We start from the raw sequence: 20,157 nt of genomic DNA, 5'->3' as shown, positions 1-20,157 counted from the left end.
CCAGCTAGTACAGGCTGAGCCCAGATCACCTGGGTCTCAGTCACTACCACTGCACCCACATACCACTGACCAGCTCAGATAAAGCTGCTTCCATCTGTGAACCACAGAGGTCAATAAGCTCCAGGCTTATCACCTGGACAACAAGAGGTCAGCATCAGGTAAAGGCTGATCCTTAAGGTCCTCTCAAATGCTGAATGCTGTGAGCCTGAGCCAAAATTCCTGCGCAATCATGCAGAGGTGTCTCCAAGTCTGGGTCCGGTAGCAGGGTCGAGGGGTTGAGTGCTGAGGGTGTCTGGAAATTGATTCTGAAAGGGTCAAGTAGCAAACCCTGGAAGGGAGGAAGTCTGGTGTTGCTGAGCCATCCATCCAGTGATTGCCTCAGCACCCCCCTGAACTGTGTGGGGTGTGGGGATGTACAGTTCTTGTCCCATGTCAGCTTATCTGCATCTTTCACCATCAGGGAGGTGGCTGCAATCATCCTCAGACAAGGTGGCCATCCGGCCCCCACAGGATCTAGCCTCTTCGACAGTTACACCACTGGCCTCTTCCATGGGCCCAGATACTGGGTCAGGACTCCCTTGGCAACTCCCTTGTGCTCTGCAATGTACAGGTGAAAGGGCTTAGTGACATCAGGGAGTCCAAGGGCAGGGGCTGACAGCAAGGCAGTCTTAATTTGGTTAAAAGACTGATCCATTTTCTCAGTCCACTGAAACTGTTGCCCTTCCTTAGTGGCTTCATAGAGGGGCTTTGCAAGCTCAGCAAAGCTAGGGACCCACGATCTATAGAAACCTGCTGACCCCAGGAATTCCCTCACCTGACGCGGGGTCTGGGGCCTCAGAATTCTTAGCACAGACTCTTTTCTAGCTTGTGTGAGCCACCATTGTCCTTCCTTTATCAAGTAGCCCAGGTAAGTTACCTCTGGCTTCCAGATTTGGGCCTTTTTTTAGCTGAAACACGATAACCCACGCCTCCCAGGCTCTGAGTAAGGCCTTAGTCCCGGCATGCATTCCTCTCTGGTCTTGGTGGCAATCAGCAAGTCATCAACATACTGCAAAAGGGTTAAGTCAGGGTGTTCTGTTCTGAACTCACCAAGTCCTCATGCAGCGCCTCATCGAAGATGGTTGGAGAGTCTTTGAATCCTTGGGGGAGTCTGGTCCAGATTAGTTGTCCACTGATACCTTTCTCAACCTCTGTCTACTCAAAGGCAAACAATTTCTGGCTTTTGGGTGCCGGGGCAGGCTGAAAAAAGCATCCTTCAAGTCCAGGACAGTGTACCACTGCCGTTCTGGTGGAAGTGCATTCAGGAGGGTGTATGGGTTGGGGACAGTTGGGTAGATGTCCATCACCCTCTTGTTTACTTCCTTCAGGTCTTGTACTGTCCGACAGTCATCTGACTGGGGCTTGTGGACTGGCAGCAAAGGAGTGTTCCAGGCCGACTGCCAGGGTCTCAGCACTCCCAATTCCAACAGACACCGGATGAGGGATGTTATCCCCACTCCGGCTTCCATGGACACTGGGTAATGTCAAACCCTGACTGGTCTGCGCCAGGTTCTAACTCAATGAAGATTGCGGGCCTGTGCTTTGCTAGCCCCCCCACCCTGCCCAAGCCTCAGGGTAGGATTGCAGCCAGTAATGTATGTTTTCATTAATGGGTACCAGCTGCTGGTGAAGCCAGTATTCATCCTCCAGGGCAAGAGTTAATACCTGGATGGGGCTTTTTGGTAAGTAAGTCTATTGCCAACAAGGGGTAGGGGCATTCTGGGATCACCATGAACGAGTGGGATACCCCGCCCATGCTTAGGTCCACTGTCCTTCGGGTAGTCCATGAATTTGGCTCATTCCAGTAGCTCCCTGTACCCAGGATGTCTTTCCTGGTAACTTTCCTTGGAGTTTCAACAGGACGGAATGCTGAGCTCCAGCGTCCACCAACCAGAAAGTCTATCAGAGTCCCCTCCACCTTAAGAGTCACCCTGGGTTCTAGGAGGGGAGCCGAACCCCAACTCTCCTAGTCACTATCTGGGTTGTTCATGCTTAGAATAGGGCAAAGGCGCCTCCCCTCTCCTTGGCCCCTAGACCTTTTGGGACAGTCCTTGAGCCAGTGCCCTATTCCCTTGCAATAGACACTCTGATTCTTTTGCAGATCCTGCCTTCCTCCCGCAGGGCTCCTCTTACCCTCTGGCGGTCCTCTGGTTGGGGGAGGGTTTCGCTGCCGCTTATTGCTGTTACCAGGACTTGGTCATCTCCCCGGTCGCCTTCACTTGTCTGTCCTCTGGCCAGTCCCGCTTGTTGTACACTTTCTGGGCTGTGGCCAGCAAGTCCTGGTTTCCCCTTCCAAATCGTCCAGCTTCTGTAACTTTCTTCTAATGTCTGGCGCTCACTGCTTTACAAAGGCATCACTACTGCCGCCGGTTTTCCTCTGTTTCTGGGGGTGGACTGTCTAAAGGCCTCCAGTAACCTCTCTAAACAGCCGCCTGGAGATTCCTCCTAACCCTGATGAACTCTGTATACCAGGGCCAAATGGATAGGTTCCAAGGTGCCTGCCTTCAGCCGTATGCAGTCCCATGGTCCTGTCTGGGCGGCTCAGAGGAAAGGCGCTGTTCATTATATCTGGATCCGTCTGGGCCGCCGCCATCCCCAGGGTCTCCGACCTCCCTCCGTCTGGCTGCGCTCCCTCTTCTGGTCGCGGAGGGTGCGCAGCCACTGTCCACGGTCGTCCCAGGCGGGCTGCGGGTAGACAGCGCTGTCCAGGAGGGTCGGTCTGATGGGTTTCCGAGAACTTAGCATTCTGCTTTCTCCAGTTATTCAAATCACTAGTGGCCAACGGCCGCCAGTGAAGGGGCTGAATCCCGCCTCGTCCAGGGTCCTGCCACCCTGAGAGGCGAGACTGTGGAGCCTTTTGGTGGCGCTCGGGGCGTGAGTCCACTGCACCTACACCACTCCAAAAGTCAATTTTAGACAGAACATTCTTCTTCTTCTTTTCTCCCACTTTTTTTTTTTTTTTGGTTCCAACAACTACCTGGGCACATTGAGTGAAAAACGGGTCAGAAGGAATAATTCCTTTGGCTGGTTATTTTTATTTCCAGTTTCTTTAGTTCCCACACACTGTTTGCAGAAATATTACTGGGTAGTGACTAAACATGAAGAATCCAGAGGTGCTCCATCACTCTTCACCATGCCATCAGAGGGAACTTTCTGTACCTCACACTTTTCATCTTGACTGTGGGAATGATAGTAATCACGATATCTATTTTGTAGGGTTGTCACGATACTCAAAGGAATTAACATTTGTGGAAATGTTACAATGCCTGTAACACATAAAGACCTCAGCTAGTAGTACCTGGAATACAGTGTGAGGAAGCCTTAGCTATTTATCACTATCATCATCACCCCTACCACCACCATCACCATCACCACCATCATTTCCTAAAATATTTTCCACGGGCATTCCTATGATCTTTAGTTGCTTTAAAAATTAAAATTAGTTCCTTAAGATCACCCTGTGATAGTTCCTTCATTTAAAAATTTATTATTCTTATGTGATTCATTATATGACTCATTTATTTGTGTTGGGATATCAATGTAGGCTAAATTAGACATATTTGGTTTAATATTCATGAATGAAAGCGATTTAAGTTTGTAACTGCTGATTATAACCAGAAAAAAAAAAAAACTCCTGAACAATTGACCTAGTTTCATGTAATTTGCAGGTTTTTGCCTTTTCTAATGTTGGTCCTTTTGCTGAATCCACAAATCTGTCCTTATACTTGTCTGTTTCTATTTCATTACATTGTTCTTCTGCTCTCAAATGGATACCAATTCAAAGCCAAGCACTTTATGCTTTGATAATGCCTTTCAGTTGTCAAAAAGAAAGGAAGAAAATTAACATTGACTTCAATTTTACTTATATTCTTATTTAAAAGCCTCATGAGGCAGATACTATCTTCATTTTATGAGAAAGTGTAGGAGGTGCTAAGGTCACACAAATAATAAATGGTAGAGCTGGGTTGGAATTGAGGTCATCCGACTCCAAGGGAGTGCTCATTTCTCCAAGTCACAGCACATGGCTCCCAGGTATGAAGAAAGATTTATCTAAGGGAACTTCGGAGGACTTTCTTGGGTCAGAAATAAATTGTAAAGGCTTACTTTCTTGGCTATGGTTTGTGGAGAAAAAACCAACCAACCATTATAAGTGAATTTACATCTTGGAAAACAAATGAAAATGTGTATATTTATGTGTGGGGAAGAGAGAAAATCATTGCTACTGACATATTTTGGTGATATTAAACACTTGGATCACCCTTCCCATTGTTTCTGCCCTTGGCAAAACTAAATCTGCCATCCTGTGGTCTGAAAATGGCCCTGAAAATGTCACGATCTGGTGTTTTCCCCTCAGGTGGAGGCAGTCTGATCTACTCAGGCAAATGAAGTGGAAGATTAAGTAATTATCTTCAGAATTTGATTAATGTGGAAAATCAACATGAAAAATTTTAGCATCTCAAGCTATTTTTTTCCCTCAATTATGCATGTTTAAACCTTAATTAAGTAAATATTTTCTTAGCTCTCTGTGTGATTTTGACACTAGAATTGAAGACGACAGTGACAACAATTCTAAGGCAGGTTTTCAAAGCTCACAAAACAAAAATCTGTAGGTGTGGCCCATAAACCACAGAGGTCTTCAACATGAAACAGCAAAGGACAAGGGGCAATGCCATCCTGTCTCTGGCTCTTAGCCCCACTCCCTATCACTGAACCCAAATCTTTCTTTCCTGACAAGGTCCTGGAAGGGCACACAAAGTGTTTCATTGCTTCTTTCTATAAAGCTGACTCTTTCATCTTTTAGGCTGAGTGTGTGGAGCTGCTCAGTGTCTGCAGTTACAGCCTTGTCTCTGGGGATTGTTCAACTTCTGAAGTGGTCGGCGGCCATCTTCACTCAAAAAGTCTTTGTGCTTTTAACCCAGAGGCGCTCCTTCCAGGTCCTGGCTGTCACTTTCTTGGGAGTGTCCTTGCTGCATCCTCTAGTTATAGTATGTGGCTCAGTCTAGGGTGGAAGCCAGGTGAAACTCAAATGTCATTGTCCTGGAGTACTTTATGGTTCCATGATTTTAAGTTCTTACCAGGGAAGAAAAGGCTTGGACCTAAGTAGTGCGCCAGCGATGGAGCTGGTGAAGATAGGCAAAGGGAATAAGGGAAAGACAGTGTGTGTGTGTGTGTGTGTGTGTGTGTGTGTGTGTGTGTGTATTCACCAGCAACAGCTGCTTCTTTTCTTCATTTTCTTCTACTTTAGAGGTAGGGGTAGCCAGTACCCTCAAGGGCCTTTTAGTTCTAAGCCTGTGGTCTCTTTTGTTGCCCACATCTCTCTCTCTCTCTCTCTCTCTCTCTATATATATATATATATATATATATATATATATATATATTTATAAAATGGTACTGTCTTAGTAAGATTTTCATTACTGTGGCTGAAATATCTGACAAGGAAAACTTAAAGGAGGAAAAGTTTATGTGGCTTACACTTTCAGAGGTCTCAGCCCAGTGTCAGCCAGATCCATTTCTTTGGGCCAGAAATGGTAGAACATCATGGTGGAAGAGTGTGGTGCATACTGGCTGCTCAGCTTATGGCTGCACAAAATCAGAGAGTGGGGAAGAGATAGAGTGGAAGAGAGGAGGAAAGGGCTGGAGAGAAGATGAATCCTTCCAAATCCTTCCAGGGCACACCCCCCAGTGACATACTTCCTCCAACTAAATCTCACCTTCCAGTAGTTCATACAGTTATTAGTGGATTAATCCAACAAATAGATTAATCCCCAAAGCCCCTCCTTTGAGCACATGAGACTTCTTTGAGGGACATTTCATATCCGAACCATAACATGTCCTCTTCATATATTTTAAATAGATATTTATAATTTTTAATAACCAACTGATATATTTTAAAAATAATTATCATGTAATTTCTAGTATGTTATACATATTGGCATCAAAAATTAAAATTTCCATCATTTTTAAAAAGTGTATTCAAAGCAAAACAAAAAAGTCATGAGTAGTTTGATAATCATTCATCAAATTATATATTTACATGAAAGTTTGTGTGTGTGTATGTGTGCATGTAATGCATGTGTGTTTGTGTATGTGTGTATGTATGTATGTATGGTTTGGATATGAGGCGTCCTCTCAAATCTGCTGTGTTAATATAAAAGCATTTATAAGCAAAGTGATTGTAGTATGAGTGCTGAAACCTAATCAGTCCATCCCAGTTTGAATGAACTTGCAGTAACCAGAGGCCAGTGGGGTGTGGCTGGAAGAATTGGGTCCCTGGGGGTATGTGCTGGAAGTGTGCATCTGCCTTGTAATTCCATCTCTCTGCTTCCTTGATGCCATAAGGGGAGCAGCTGCCCTCTACCACATCCTTCCTCTATGATATGCTGCCTTATTTTTGGACCAGAGCAATGGAGTCAGTCTACCACGGATTGAAGCTCTGACATCATGAGCCAAATAAACTTTCTCTCATGTAAGTTGTTCTTGTCAGATACTTTAGACACAGTGATGCAAAGCTGACTAGAGAGTGAAAGAGACAGAGACAGAGATATCCAATATAATCAGTTGGAAATTCACATTGTTCTTTCTCCTTGAACTGGTAATTCTGTTCCATTTTCTGCAAAGCATTTTATACAAAAGTATAATGTAATATACTTTTGTGCTTGAAGGACTATTATTGGTCACCCTATCATACTTGTTTATAACAAAAGTCATTTATAAATTGAATTTTTTTCATATATCCAAAGGCTTTAAATATTAAGCTTTCCTCCCATGTTTTAGTCTGCTTTTTTTTGCTACTGTGACTAAATACCCAACAAGAACAATTTTAGAGGAGAAAAAGTTTATTGAGGGGCTCACAGTTTCAGAGGTCTCAGCCCATAGACAGCTGACTCCATTCCTTGAGATTCAAGGTGAAGCAGAACATCATGGCAGAAGAGTGTGGCAGAGAGGAAAGCAGCTCACACGATGATCAGAAAGCAGAGAAAGACTCCACTCACCAGGTATAAAATATATACCCTAAAGGCAAGCCCCCAATGACCCACCTCCTCCAGCCACACCCTATTCACCTTGAGTTACCACTCAGTTAATCCCCATCAGTGGATAAATTCACTAATTGGGTCAAGGCTCTCATAACCCAATCATCTCACACGAGATTTTTGAGGGACACCTAGTATCTAAACCATAACACCCTATCTTGAATAAACATTATCGATATGAACACACACTTGATCAAATAAATATAAACATATTACAAAATTTCACATATAATTGTTAAACTTAATATACCAAATTATGTGGTGGGGAGGATTGATTATGGAACCTCGATTAAAGGAATAGTTAAATTATTCCTTTGTAGCTATGTAAGGTTTACCTTTTGGAAGGCAATGACCATGCGAAAGCTGTGACTCATTTGTTACATGGAAGGCAGGTGAGTGTGAAAGGAAGAGTAGAAAGAGAAGAACCTGTACCTCAATGGTTCCAAAGGAAGAATATATAGAATATATAGCTTTGGACAGAATATATAGATCTTGAGGATCAATAAATTATTTCTTTAAAATTCCTGCCTTTTCCAACTTGTGTTCCCTAGGTTGAAGAGCTCTCTCATAAGCTGAAGTTCCTGTGTTAGTTTTTCTCCTTTCTCTATATTGTAAGAAAAGAAGCTCCACTTGAGTCTCATCCACCAAGGATGTAATCAATATTTTTCTCTTGACTACGTAGTGGTTAGAGAGCTCTGTCTAGTTTATTCAAGAAATGATGTCCATTCCTCACACATTCACCAAACACAATCCCCTAATCCCTCTTTCCTTGCTGAAGGCCTTTGCCATGTGAGCTATCTCTTTTCCATGTAACCTATCTGATGAATTCTCTTAAGTTTAAAAATACCACCATGATGTTCTGCCTCACCTCGGCCCCACAGTGATGGAGTTGGCTGAACATGGACCGAGCCTCTAAAACCATTAGCTCCAAATAAACTTTATTTTTCTCCTCTAAGTTGTTCTTGTCAGGTTTTGGATCACAATGATGAAAAGTTGACTAACACTTGGATAGTTTAGGTATAGTTGAAGCAGAAGCAGAAAAAAAATAGATGTATACATGAACATTTGCAAATGTTGGTATTTTTGCCAGGTTGGATAAGATATGTCCTTTTCTTGTCATGGACTAACTGCTCCAGCATTTTAGGTACACCTCCATCAGCACATTGTTTGTGTAATGGTTTAGCACAAATTATAGTTTTATACTTTTTGATATAATTCAGTATAATTAATCCAATTAAATAAATTATTTTTTAAAAATCCCTAGTTCTCATTATAAATTATCAGTATGCAAAAGATACAACCAGCTTCAGATTAAAAAATAAAATATGTAAACAAGTATAGCAACCTGATGGAACACAGTTATTTGACATCTAATGATCTGACCAACTTTTTTGAGGTTTGTTGGGACATTTTGATAGAAAACACCCTAGACTATTTATTAATTACTGAGTAATGCATTTAAAGGGCTCCTGACAATGAACATCTTTTTAAAATCCTGTAATAAACTGACATTATGTAATCAATAATGTGATATAGTTTAATAAATTATATTAATAGGAAATTAAGATATATAATAATTATAACAATGATAAATAATAATGGCTCCCATTTATGAGTATTTACTATGTGACAAATAATTTCCCTGGTAGGAATTATCACTTCATATAGAGGTGGCAAAAAGGCTCCATTTAGGTGACTTGCCAAAAGTCCCACAGTCAATAGCCTATCTAATATTCTGTGCTGCTTTCTGCACACTGCAAGTTGTCACTGGTCTTGATCATAGAGAATATGGGAGCTGTGACATAGGTTAATAGATTGTGCTTTTATATCAGTTTAAATTTTTTATAGAAGATAATGAAAATTTTCCTTACCTTATAGTGTCTTAGTGTTTTTCAGTATTTTGTGTCTCATAAAAATTTAATTGATTCCATTATATGAGGATTCAATGTTAGATTGGAAAAAAGGAAAGACGTCCTTGATATGGCTGATTCACACAAAACCTAAAGATTTCATACAAGGTTGATCTATCTATCTATCTATCAATCTATCAATCACCCTGGTTATCCATCTAATTATCTATCAATTCTGCTTAAGTAAATCTGATTTTAAATCTCAAGCCTTTCTATTTATTTATTTATTTATTTATTACTGGGAATTGAATCCAGGATTGCCTAACTACTCAGCCATATCCCTACTCCCATTTACTTTTTATTTTGAGACAGGGTCTCATTAAGTTGCTAAGGACCTGGCTAAGTTGCTGAGGCTGGTTTTGAACTTGTAATTCTCCTGCCTTAGTCTCCTGAGTTGCTAGGATTACAGGAATGCACCACCACATCCAGCTAGATTGCAAACCTTTCTTAAATAGCATCATTTGTCATTTCTCAGTAGAGGTAAAACACTTTAGTGCAAAAGAGTCAATATAGGCCAAGAAAAATAAAAGCTTCAACCACTTGTGTTTAGAACAATGTGGAGGCAGTTAGTAGCTGACTGACAAGAATTATATTTTTGAGGATTCTTTTTAAATTGAAATATATGGAATTTGGATGTATGCTATAAATTCTGAACATGGATTATATATACTCACCTACTCAGTTTCTTGAGATTAATAATAACCTGCTCTAGGGGGAAGTGGGTGGGAGGAAGAGAGGTGTTTTTGCTTCATTTGGAGCTTGGATAGGGGAGACATGTATTTTCTTTTTTTTTTATACAGCAAATCTTCCTCTCAGCAAATGCCTATACATTTCTTTCTTGGGAATAGCCTTGCACCTAGAGTTCTGGTAAGTAGTATCTTGTTACTAGGGCTGATTTTCTCCCAAATGACATGTTTTCTGAAAGGGCTGTGTTCAAGCTATAAATATAACCACCGTGTAAGAAACCCAGAATGACTAGGGGTTCGTAAAAGTCAAGGAGGGAGCACACAGACTGAGAAATGTAACTGTTTCTCAGAACAATAGTTTCTTTTGAAAAATGCTGCTTTGTGATTTGGAATTTGAACATTGTGAATTTAACACATGCTTTACCAATGAAACTTTCTACATGAAACTTGGGGTTCTTATTTGCTTACTCTCCTGGCTGGCAAGGGCTCCACTGCCTAACTTCCATTATTATCAGTGGCCTGTGGGATGGCCCTAGACACATTGGAGATCACGTAAAAATAAAAAGAGCCTGAATAGTACATGGAATCCAAACAACTACTTCTCATTTATGGATCTTAGGAATCCAGGAAATGGGATCAAAGACTACATGTCTTTATTACAGGGAAGAAATTCCCCAAGTAGATGATGAGGTTGCTTTGGATAGGGGTGAGTACCTACTATGCTTTATGCATCCTTAGGCACTTTTTATCTTGAAGTTTCCTAACATATTTGAGGTAATATATGTACATTAATTTTATGGCTCTGATTTCTCCCTTGAACTCTGTACAGTTTTATGTTATTTATTAATGGGATTATGATCTGAGAAATACATCATTGGACAATTTTGTCCTTATATGAACATTGTAGTGTGTACTAATACAAATATAGATGATATATCCTACCACTACCTATTTTGTACTAGGTTCATTATAAACTAGGATATATAAGATTATATCAAAGAAGAGAATAATATATCAATCAAGAGATATAGTATACATAAAATGTATGAGGCTGCTGCTGGTGTTCATGGTACACTCTTTTATAGTAAAATATTTTTATAAGTTGACTACACTCTAAAATAATGATAAAAAGTTTAATAGTAGCCAGTTGCCTGGTTGTTTATTATCATTTTCAATTATTACATACTGTACATAATTGCATGTGCTAGACTTTTATATGACTGTCAGTGCACTGGGTTGATTTATATAGACATTGACACAAAAGTGAGTAATGCATTGTGCTATGACATTACAAAAGCTAAGATGTCAGTAGATGATAGGAAATTTTTGGCTCCATTATAATGCTATAGAATCACCATGGTACATGCCAACTATTGTTGATGGCAATATGGGTAAAATGGCATGCAACTGTATCCATATGTATCCACTACTTAATGGGCATTTCCATTTGAATATCTTTTCTTTTTTTGTTTGGGGTACCAGGATTTAAACTCAGGGGCACTCAACCACTGAGCCACATCCCCGGCCCTATGTTGTATTTTAGTTGGAGACAGGGTCTCACTGAGTTGCTTAGTGCCTCACCATTGCTGAGGCTGGCTTTGAACTCGCAATCCTCCTGACTCAGCCTCCCGAGCCACTGGGATTACAGGCATGTGCCACCGTGCCCAGCTCATTTGAATATCTTAGGATCCCTAAACTCAGAATGTCCAAAACTGACCATGTCCACCTCATTCCCTTCATGTACAAAAGAATGTCCAATATTTCTCAAAGTTGATTTCCTCCATTTCCCATTCTTGATTACAGATGTTCTCCTTTGGTTTGCTGCAATGGTTTTCCAATATTTCCACCCACACTTTTCTCTTTTGAATCCATTCTCTGTGCTACAGCCAAGTGACCTTTTCAAAGTCTGTCAAAAACCCCTTCAGTAGCTTCCCCTTGCCTTTAGAATAGAAACTAGAATACTCATATACATACTAGGGCCCCTGCCTATTTCACCAGCCTCTTCTATCCCTGCCTTGCTCTCTGCATTTCTTCTCTCAGACCCTCTTCCAGTTCTTAGAAGAAGCAGAGATTCTTTTTGCTCCCGTCACTCTCCAGTTTGCTGCTGCTTCTCTTCAGGCCTCTCCTCCCTGATATACATATTTAATTACTCCCCATCCTTTTAAACTTATGTCAGATCTCACTTCCTCCAGGAGCTTTCCTTGACTCTGGATTAGAGAGGTCAAGACTCCCTGTTAATGCTCTTCCTTCAGAGTTGCCACAATGGTAATTAAACATGGATTTGTATAATTAGATGTCTAATATTTATTTCCCTAGCTGCAAAATAGGGCCTAGGAGGCCAGGGGACAGATGTTTTACACATACTGGATCTCCACAGCTTTGCACAGCACTTTGCCCAGGTTGTTGTTGGGTAAATATTTGGTGAATGAATGAATGAACAAATGAGTAGGTATTTTCCAATCAAGAATTGAAACTTATATGTTAAGTGATGGAGAATCTGAGCCCTAGTTGAATTCACCTAAAATCTATGCTTTTTCCAAAGTTTTCCACTAAAAATGTTACAGTATACACTTATGTTCTTTTTACCAACTGTTGTGGTTTGGATCTGAAATATCCCCCCATACCCCATGTGTTAGGCAATGCAGCAGTGTTCAGAGGTGAATCAGTTGGGGTATGAGGACTCTGGCTATATCAATGGGTTAATCCATTTGAATGAATTTAATGATAGACAGATGGGGCATAGCTGGAGGAAGTACGTCAGTGGGACATGGCCTTTGGGAATGTATCTGTCCCCAACCCCTTCCTCTAAGCCCCTTGCACTCCATCTCTCCCACTTCCCAGCTGCCATGAGTTGGTCAGCTTTCTTTCACTGTGCCCTTCCTCCATGTTTTTCTGCCTTACCTCAGGACCAAAGCATAGCTTCAGTTGCTCATTGTCTCAGACCTCTGAAAATGTGAGCCAAAATAAAACTTTTCTCCTCCTTGTTTTTGTCAGGTATTTTGGTCATAGTGACAAAAAACTGACTAACATACCAACTATTCCAGGGTAAGTTTTTCAGTAGTATTCTAAATCTTCTCTCAGTGTCATGAAGTCAGAATATTAGAGAGAAATATCCAATTGAAAAATTTCCTGATATATTTTTCCACAATGGTAAGTGATTTGTTTTCACTTGGGTGATTGTACAAATTTAATTTGAATGTGACATTAGCATGTTCATTGCTAGTATAATAGAGCGGACCCTTTGACTTGTCAGTAGATTTCTACTCACTGAAAAAAGAAGTTTGTCAGATTAGTAATAAGTGGCAAAAATTAGAATTAGGGTAATTTTTACTTAAAATGTTTGCAAGGACTAGCCAGAGAGCACAAGTGGGTAAAGCAGCTTCACCAGACCTTGGTGGCTTGGACAAGCCATTGCTTTGTTAAAGGAGAAAAGTGCCTACTGGGCTCCCACTGATGGTGGGAATGTGGGAATGCAGGCAGATCTAGGGTTGCCAGATCTCCTCTCTCCCTCTCTCTCTTTTATTTATTTATTTATTTATTTATTTATTTATTTATTTAGGTCATGGGGATTGAACCCAGGAGCCTTAACCACTGAGCAACATCCCCAACCCTTTTTTTATATTTTATTTTGAGACAGGGTCTTGCTAAATTACCTAGGGCCTCACTAAGTTGTGGAGGTTGACTTTGAACTCGTGATCCACCTGCCTTAGCCTCCTGAGTTGCTGCGATTACAGGCGTGCTTCCTTTTGTTTTCTTCTCTCTTTTCTCCTCTCCTCTCCTCTCCTTTTATTCCCTTCCTTTCTTCCCTCCCTCCCTTTCATCCTTCCTTCCTTTTTTCTTTCTTGAGGTGCTGGGGGTGGAGCCCAGGTTCTTATGGATGTTAAGTATGTGCTTTACCAGGGAGCTTTCTCCCCAGCTGTTGTTTTCCTCAAGAGAAGTCTTCAATTGGAATGTTATGAGAAATCTTTTGTTTTTCAATAATGGAGATTCGTAAGATTAAATCAACAACAACAAACTTTATGGGTCAAAGAGAATGTACCCGAAGGCCTGGTCCAGCCTGTGGGCTGTATACCTTTCATGACGACCTTGTTTGACCAATATTTTCACTTAGATCCAATAGAAGTTATTCTTACAGGGAGGAGACCCTGTTTTGTTGTTGGTTAAGCACTTGAGAAACATTCACAGGGGTTGAAATGAGGTGTTCTACCCCTTGAGGATTCTCACCTGGACCTGAACTTCAGACATCTTTGTGAAGTTTTCCTCTTTATTCTTCTTTCATCAAGGAATCATTCACTGACTGATGACCCCCAAGACACCCCACAAAGTGAGCAAATGAGATGATGGACTTACTTTATTATCAAGAAAGACAAAGAAAAGTCTTTTTGTGTATGTTTTAAGGTTTATTCTTAAAAAGTTGAATTTAGTTCGCTATCATCAATATAGGTAGTTGAAACAGCAACTAGATATGAGTAGGAAAAACAATTTGGCCTATTCATTTCTATATTTCACAAGTAAATGGCTAACTATTTTTAGTCTTTTAATGGTACACATTTCATAATGAGTAAGACAAAATTAATTTTTAAATGCTTACTGATTGTCTTCAGAAAAAAAAAAAAAAACAACCTTCAGGTATTTTTGGAATCCTGTCCTAGATTTTTATTTGGAACATTACTGCAATTTGAATGTGCATACCATATTAAATATCATTAAATTGTATACATAAATTAAACAGTTGGGAAATTGAATTTCACAATGGATCACTGACTTTAAACTACAGAATTCTACCTTAGGCTAAATTAAAAAGTAACCACTTAGTGTTTTGACATCTTCGTGGTAAAACTTCTTTCACTAGATACCACTGTAGCTGAATTCTAGAAAAGCAATCTGTGAAAAGTTGTGCTTAGAGGAACAAAATGTACAGAAATTATTTTGTGAAAATAATGTTTTGGGAATTTGTGTTTTTAGATAGTGTGCAGAATTTGTTAATAATTAGTTAATCTTGAGATCTGTTTTAGTTAGCTTTTTCATCATTGTGACCAAAAGACCTGACAAGAGTAGTGTAGAGAAGGAAAATCTGACTTTGGCTCATGGTTTCAGAGATTTATTCCATGGTCAGCTCCACAACTCTGGGCTAGAGGTGAGGCAGAACATCATGGTGGAAGGGCGTGGTATAAGGAAGCAGCTGAGGACACCACAGGTAGGAAGCACAGAGAGCTCTGCTTGCCAAATGCAAACCATAAACCCCAAAGGCACACCCTCAGTGACCCACCTTCTCCAGCCACACCCTACCTGCCTACCCTTAGCACTCAGTTAATCCTTCATGATTGAATGATTTCACCTCTGAAAATTCTTGCATTGTCTGACACATGAGCTTTTGGGAAACACCTCATATTCCAAACCTTAACAAGAGCCTTCTTGGTTATTATAATTATTTGTGCTTTTGTTCATTTAAAAGCCATTATAGAGGATGTTTGTAATCATTTCTGTGACTAACCTACAAACATTAAAAGTGAAGAAAAGATTTAACCAAACACCAGTCTATTAGTGCAGACATGAGAAATATGGCAAGAATTTGGCTATTTCAGGAGTGATTTAATAGTTTCTGCTGCCACAATTATAACTTCTGTGATTTCCTGCAACCCTCAGTTTTGTATACTGAAAATCCACATGAAGACACTTAAACAGCTGTGATGTAGCCAGAGTTGTTCAGAGGCAGCTGAGTACCTCTTCTCCCAGTCTGTAAAGGTGCACAGCTTCACCTTCAAAGTGTAGAAAGGGGAATTCATGTCATTACAATTTTATAGAAGTAATAAAACAAAGAATAATTGAAGACATGGTTTTTAACTTACTTTCCTAAATTACTAAGATCAGAAAAAGACTTGTTCAATTATTCCAATTCTCTTTATAGAACTTTCAACAGTGTTTAAATTTCCTGAAACATTAAAATATAAAGTTTTGGATCTGAAAAGCACAATATTCAAAAGTTTTTTTTTTTTTCCAATTACATCATTGAGAGTTTAATGTAAGCCAAAGCCAAGGTCAGAGTCATTATGAAAGAGTACAGATAATATAGCCAGAGCACATTGTAAAGTCCTTGTGCAAGAGATGGTGGGTCAGCCACCATCAGGAAGATGTGACGGCTTCAGAAACACAGTCAAGGCTCATAGTAAATATTGGGTCAGAAGGTGCAAAATGGGGGAGAAGTAGAAGCTCACAGGAGCTCTAAGGAAAAGTAAATTTAAACAATCTTATAACTTAAAGTCCATGAGGATTCTTTAATACCCCAAGATAATATCTAAATTCTATAAAAGCATTAAAACCCCAACCTACTCCATCTGTTTTTTTGGCCTCACATTCTGCCACTGTGTCTCCCCTTTTTCTCCATTTCCGCTCTCTGATTTCACTCATGCAGTTTCTACTCAGACTACACAGCCTATTAAGTTCTAATTTGCCATCATGAACACCCAGGCCTCCATTCTTTAGCCCAGGCAGCACAATTCTATCTCTGTCCTTGAGTGCCCTTGGGCCTATTTAAATATAGTGTACCCTAAATTTTCTTGAGTTAGCTAGTTATTCCATATTACTTTATTCATATCTCTGTTATATCACTTATCAGAGCATTTCTTCTCTATTTATAACTTTGTCCCTTCATATATTTAGGGGGTGTTGAATACCCGAATCTAGAAGACAGGAATATGTCTGGGCTTGTGATCTGAAAATGAGGGCTTAGACCCAAATCAAGTTCAAGGAAAAGCTTAAATAATGGACATAATGACTGAAATAAGATATCCCCATGGGAGATCTAGACCTAAAGAGAGTTATTTTAAATTCCAGTTGGAAACCAATTCCAGTTCCTAGTCTTCCTAAGGCCTGCCAGATAGCAGCAGACATGAAGCTCCCTTGGGCTAGAGGATATATGTGGCTAGACAATGAAGGCTCATCCTGACCATCTGTCCAGTGTACACACTCCTAATGGCACAGATCCTCAGCCCACATCTCAAGAGAAATCAGGTTAACATATTAAATATTAGAATCTGACTTACCACTCTGCTTTGGACAGATATAAGGCTAAATATGCAGATAAACAGTTGTACTAGAATCTGTTTGTTAGTTCTCTAGTGGATAATATTAAAAGACATTTTATATGAACTTATGTGAAGTTCAAATGAGAGGCACATTACTAGGAATAACAGAATTGGGAGTGTCTCATCTCTGCAATAGCTGTGCATCTTTTTCAGTCATCATCTTTTAACTGTGGAAGTAGGAAAGTTCCAGGATTTTAACAAAAATGGAAAGGGCATTTGTATCTCTGCCTGGATTCTTGGTAGCAGTAGAGTTCAATCTCCTGAGTCAGTGGGCTCCAAAGTTTGTAATTGTGTGAGCCTATTAGGAAAATAATTCCGTATGTGTCTCCTGTTATTTATTTATGTATAAATTATACTGTAGACTACTTTATGTATAACATACATAAAAATGGGGTGAAAAGATGATAAAAATAGATTATATAATCTTTTAGAAATAACTTTTTTTTGATAGACCATAGTTAATTAGAATGGAATCTATCACTGAAGTAGTTTTATAACTTTGGAAGTTTTAGGCTGGTGTTTTCGCAGATGGGATTAGTGTTCCTTTAGACTTATAATATGACTGAGCTTGCTGTGGGTGTAGAGGTGCTAGTCCCATGTTTACTGTTCACTTGAGATTTTATTACTTTTAATCTAAGGTTAAATTTATGAATCTTTTTAATTCATGTGTGTATTTTACAATGATTGACTCTGCTATTTAACGTATCAAGGCATGCATAACTGAAATTTGTCATAATATGCTAAAAAGGACAAAAAGGGAAGGTAGAGGTACTATCACATGCTCCACTCCATGGCAGGACTGCTTGGTTTCCCTAGAATGCCTCAACTATCCATTTGATATATGGGTCAAGGGAAGACATCTGTGTCAATTAGTATCTCTGATAATCGTAAATATGTGTTGGAATACTAGTATTATTTTTCTTGCACTTAAATGAATTAATCCTCCTGGGAACATCTTCAAGAATGTTCACCAACTTTTGTGACTGCCACTCAGTTCTACAGAGAATCTGGTGAATTTGAACTATGATCCTCAGTATGATTATTAACAATGCTTGAAATACTAAAAGAAATAAAACCATGTCTTGTCCCAAAAGAAGGCCCTGGGATAAGGGATAAGTTTTTAAAATGAATGTGGCTCTCTGCTAAATGCATAATTTTGTTTATATTCATGGATTGTGAAAACCACTTTTGAAAACATTCATCATTTCCTTTATTGTGTGCTTCTCTTAAAGAACTTGGTTTGGTTGCCGCTGCTCAATAAATTCTGACTTCTGCTGTTGTTCATCAAGTGAAGCAAAGATGAAAATTTAGGGAGTGCTGCAGTTTAAAATATATTTGAAAAACCTGATTACTATAAGCTATGTATACTTATGATTCCAAAAGGCAATGTTCTCCAGGAGTCAAAAGTCAATGAATATATCACTTGATGAGAATAGAATTGTAATACCCACAGGGTCATGCAACGCACCAGGACATGGTGGTCAACTGGCAAATACTGGTTGAATAAAACAAAGAGTAGGTTTTGTTAATGAAAACTATTTGATTAGTAAATTCCTGAAAATACAAGGTAGTCTAATGAAAATTTTTATTTTAATTTAGGGAATGTTGATCAATGATGACAGGTCCTTTTTGAATAACTGAGAAAATGTCAGGTGAAGAGCAGGAATAGTTTTTTGTAATTGTTAAAACTAAACAATGAAATGCTAGGGATGTAGTTTAGTGGCAGAGGCTCTTGGTTTGATCCCCAGCACAGAGAGAAAACAAAATAAGACAAACAAGCTAAACAATGAAAACAAAAACCACATTCTGTGTAGCAGTATGACATAATAAGATTAACTCATTCTTTCAGAAAGGCTGAACAAATAGAAAACATGTGCACTTTATTTTATATACTGGAAGGGTTTCGGGAAATTTTTAGGTGCATCAAACTTTTACTTAAACTAGTCTTGCAAAGTTATCGCCAATTATGGAAACTTTTAGAATTAGAATTACTCCTTCTGAAGTTGGAGGGGAAGTATGTTTGCAGGCTGGGAGGAATGGGGCAAGAGGTAAGCTAGTGGAAGTGGTTTCAGGTCTTTATACTTGAGTTACCAGCAAGGAAACCCCAGAGCTTCCCAGAGCCCTGAGATGATCAAGCATAAATTTCCTTTTGTATAAACAATTTAACTGTGTTTTTTTTTCCTAGTACATAGGCTCATCCATTTGTCCATATAGGGTTCATCCATGTATCTAAGTATACGTTCATTTGTCCAACATTTATGCTATGTCTATTATGTTACAGAGACTGCATTAGACCCTTGGGAATTAGGTAGATTTTGTGAATTCGCTGACTTCAGATGCAACATTTTAGATGTTGTGGGTCCTTATTGGAGAGTGTAATCCATTGTGGAACCTTGTTCTATGTTGTAGTGTTATGGTGAATTGGATCTATTTATAATCAAGCTTATCAACTTTTTACAAATTGGCTGAAATGGAACATATTTTTAAAAGTCAATTACAAAATGGTTTATAGATAGGTAAGAGTATTTTGCCAAGCATCTGCTTAGTTGCTATGTAATTTTGATCAACAGATTACCAATATTTATTGCCTTAACATATACAATGATGTCTTTTTTCTAGCAACCTTCAAAGTTAGTCTTTGCATTTGTTCAAATTATTCATTAAGATATACTACTACATGTTACAGAAATGCAGATAACTCCACAGTGGTTCAAGGATTTTTTGTGTTCTTGTCTGTTAAATCTTTACGAAGGTTATTGTATATGAGGAAGTTCTGCTTGGTGCAACATTTCCATATTTCAGCTAGAGTTTCTTCAATTTTTTAGTTCTCATAAAATATAGTTTAAGTCTTTATGTATTATGTATGATTCTTTATGCCATCTAATTCCCTCCCCCTGCCACCCTAGGGTATAACTATAAATAGCTATAACATTTAGTCCTGGCTATTGAGCAAGCATGAAGAAAATTTAGATCCAAATGGGAGTCATTGCTTCACATTTCATGATTCAATGTGCAATCTATGTTTTAAATGGCTCTTTTATTATTATAAATATATTCCTCTCTGCCTAATTGTGACATCTTCAAGAACAATTATTGCCAATTGAGTTCATGGCACTTTAAAATAAGTAACTCCTATGGTTTGAAATGAGTGAAACAGTAATTATATTGTAGATGGGATTTTTTATTTTTTTAAAAAAAACTTTTTCTTTAAAGTTCAGCGCAGCCACTATCAATAGTCATGTGGGATATATTATGACTTTATTATCAAACTTGTTGATGAAAGTTCATATTGCAATTTAAAATTTAAAAACACGGAAACAATATATATATTTGTATTCTAAAGGTATTACGAAAAGGATTTAAAAAAATTTTACTAAAATTAAAAGTATTTTTAGAAAAGCCCTTA

At 39.1% G+C, this 20,157-nt stretch overlaps 1 pseudogene; it reads right to left on the bottom strand.

Moving 5' to 3' along the window:
• Positions 1-943: 943 nt before the first annotated feature.
• Positions 944-13,745, bottom strand: LOC131423319 (uncharacterized; annotated as a pseudogene).
• Positions 13,746-20,157: the final 6,412 nt, after the last annotated feature.

Source organism: Marmota monax, unplaced genomic scaffold (assembly GCF_021218885.2).
Source record: "Marmota monax isolate L192 unplaced genomic scaffold, Marmota_monax_Labrador192_F-V1.1 WCK01_AAM20220418_F8-fsc00027, whole genome shotgun sequence".
Classification (NCBI taxonomy): Eukaryota; Metazoa; Chordata; class Mammalia; order Rodentia; family Sciuridae; genus Marmota; species Marmota monax.
This window is presented reverse-complemented; position numbering and strand designations above follow the sequence as displayed.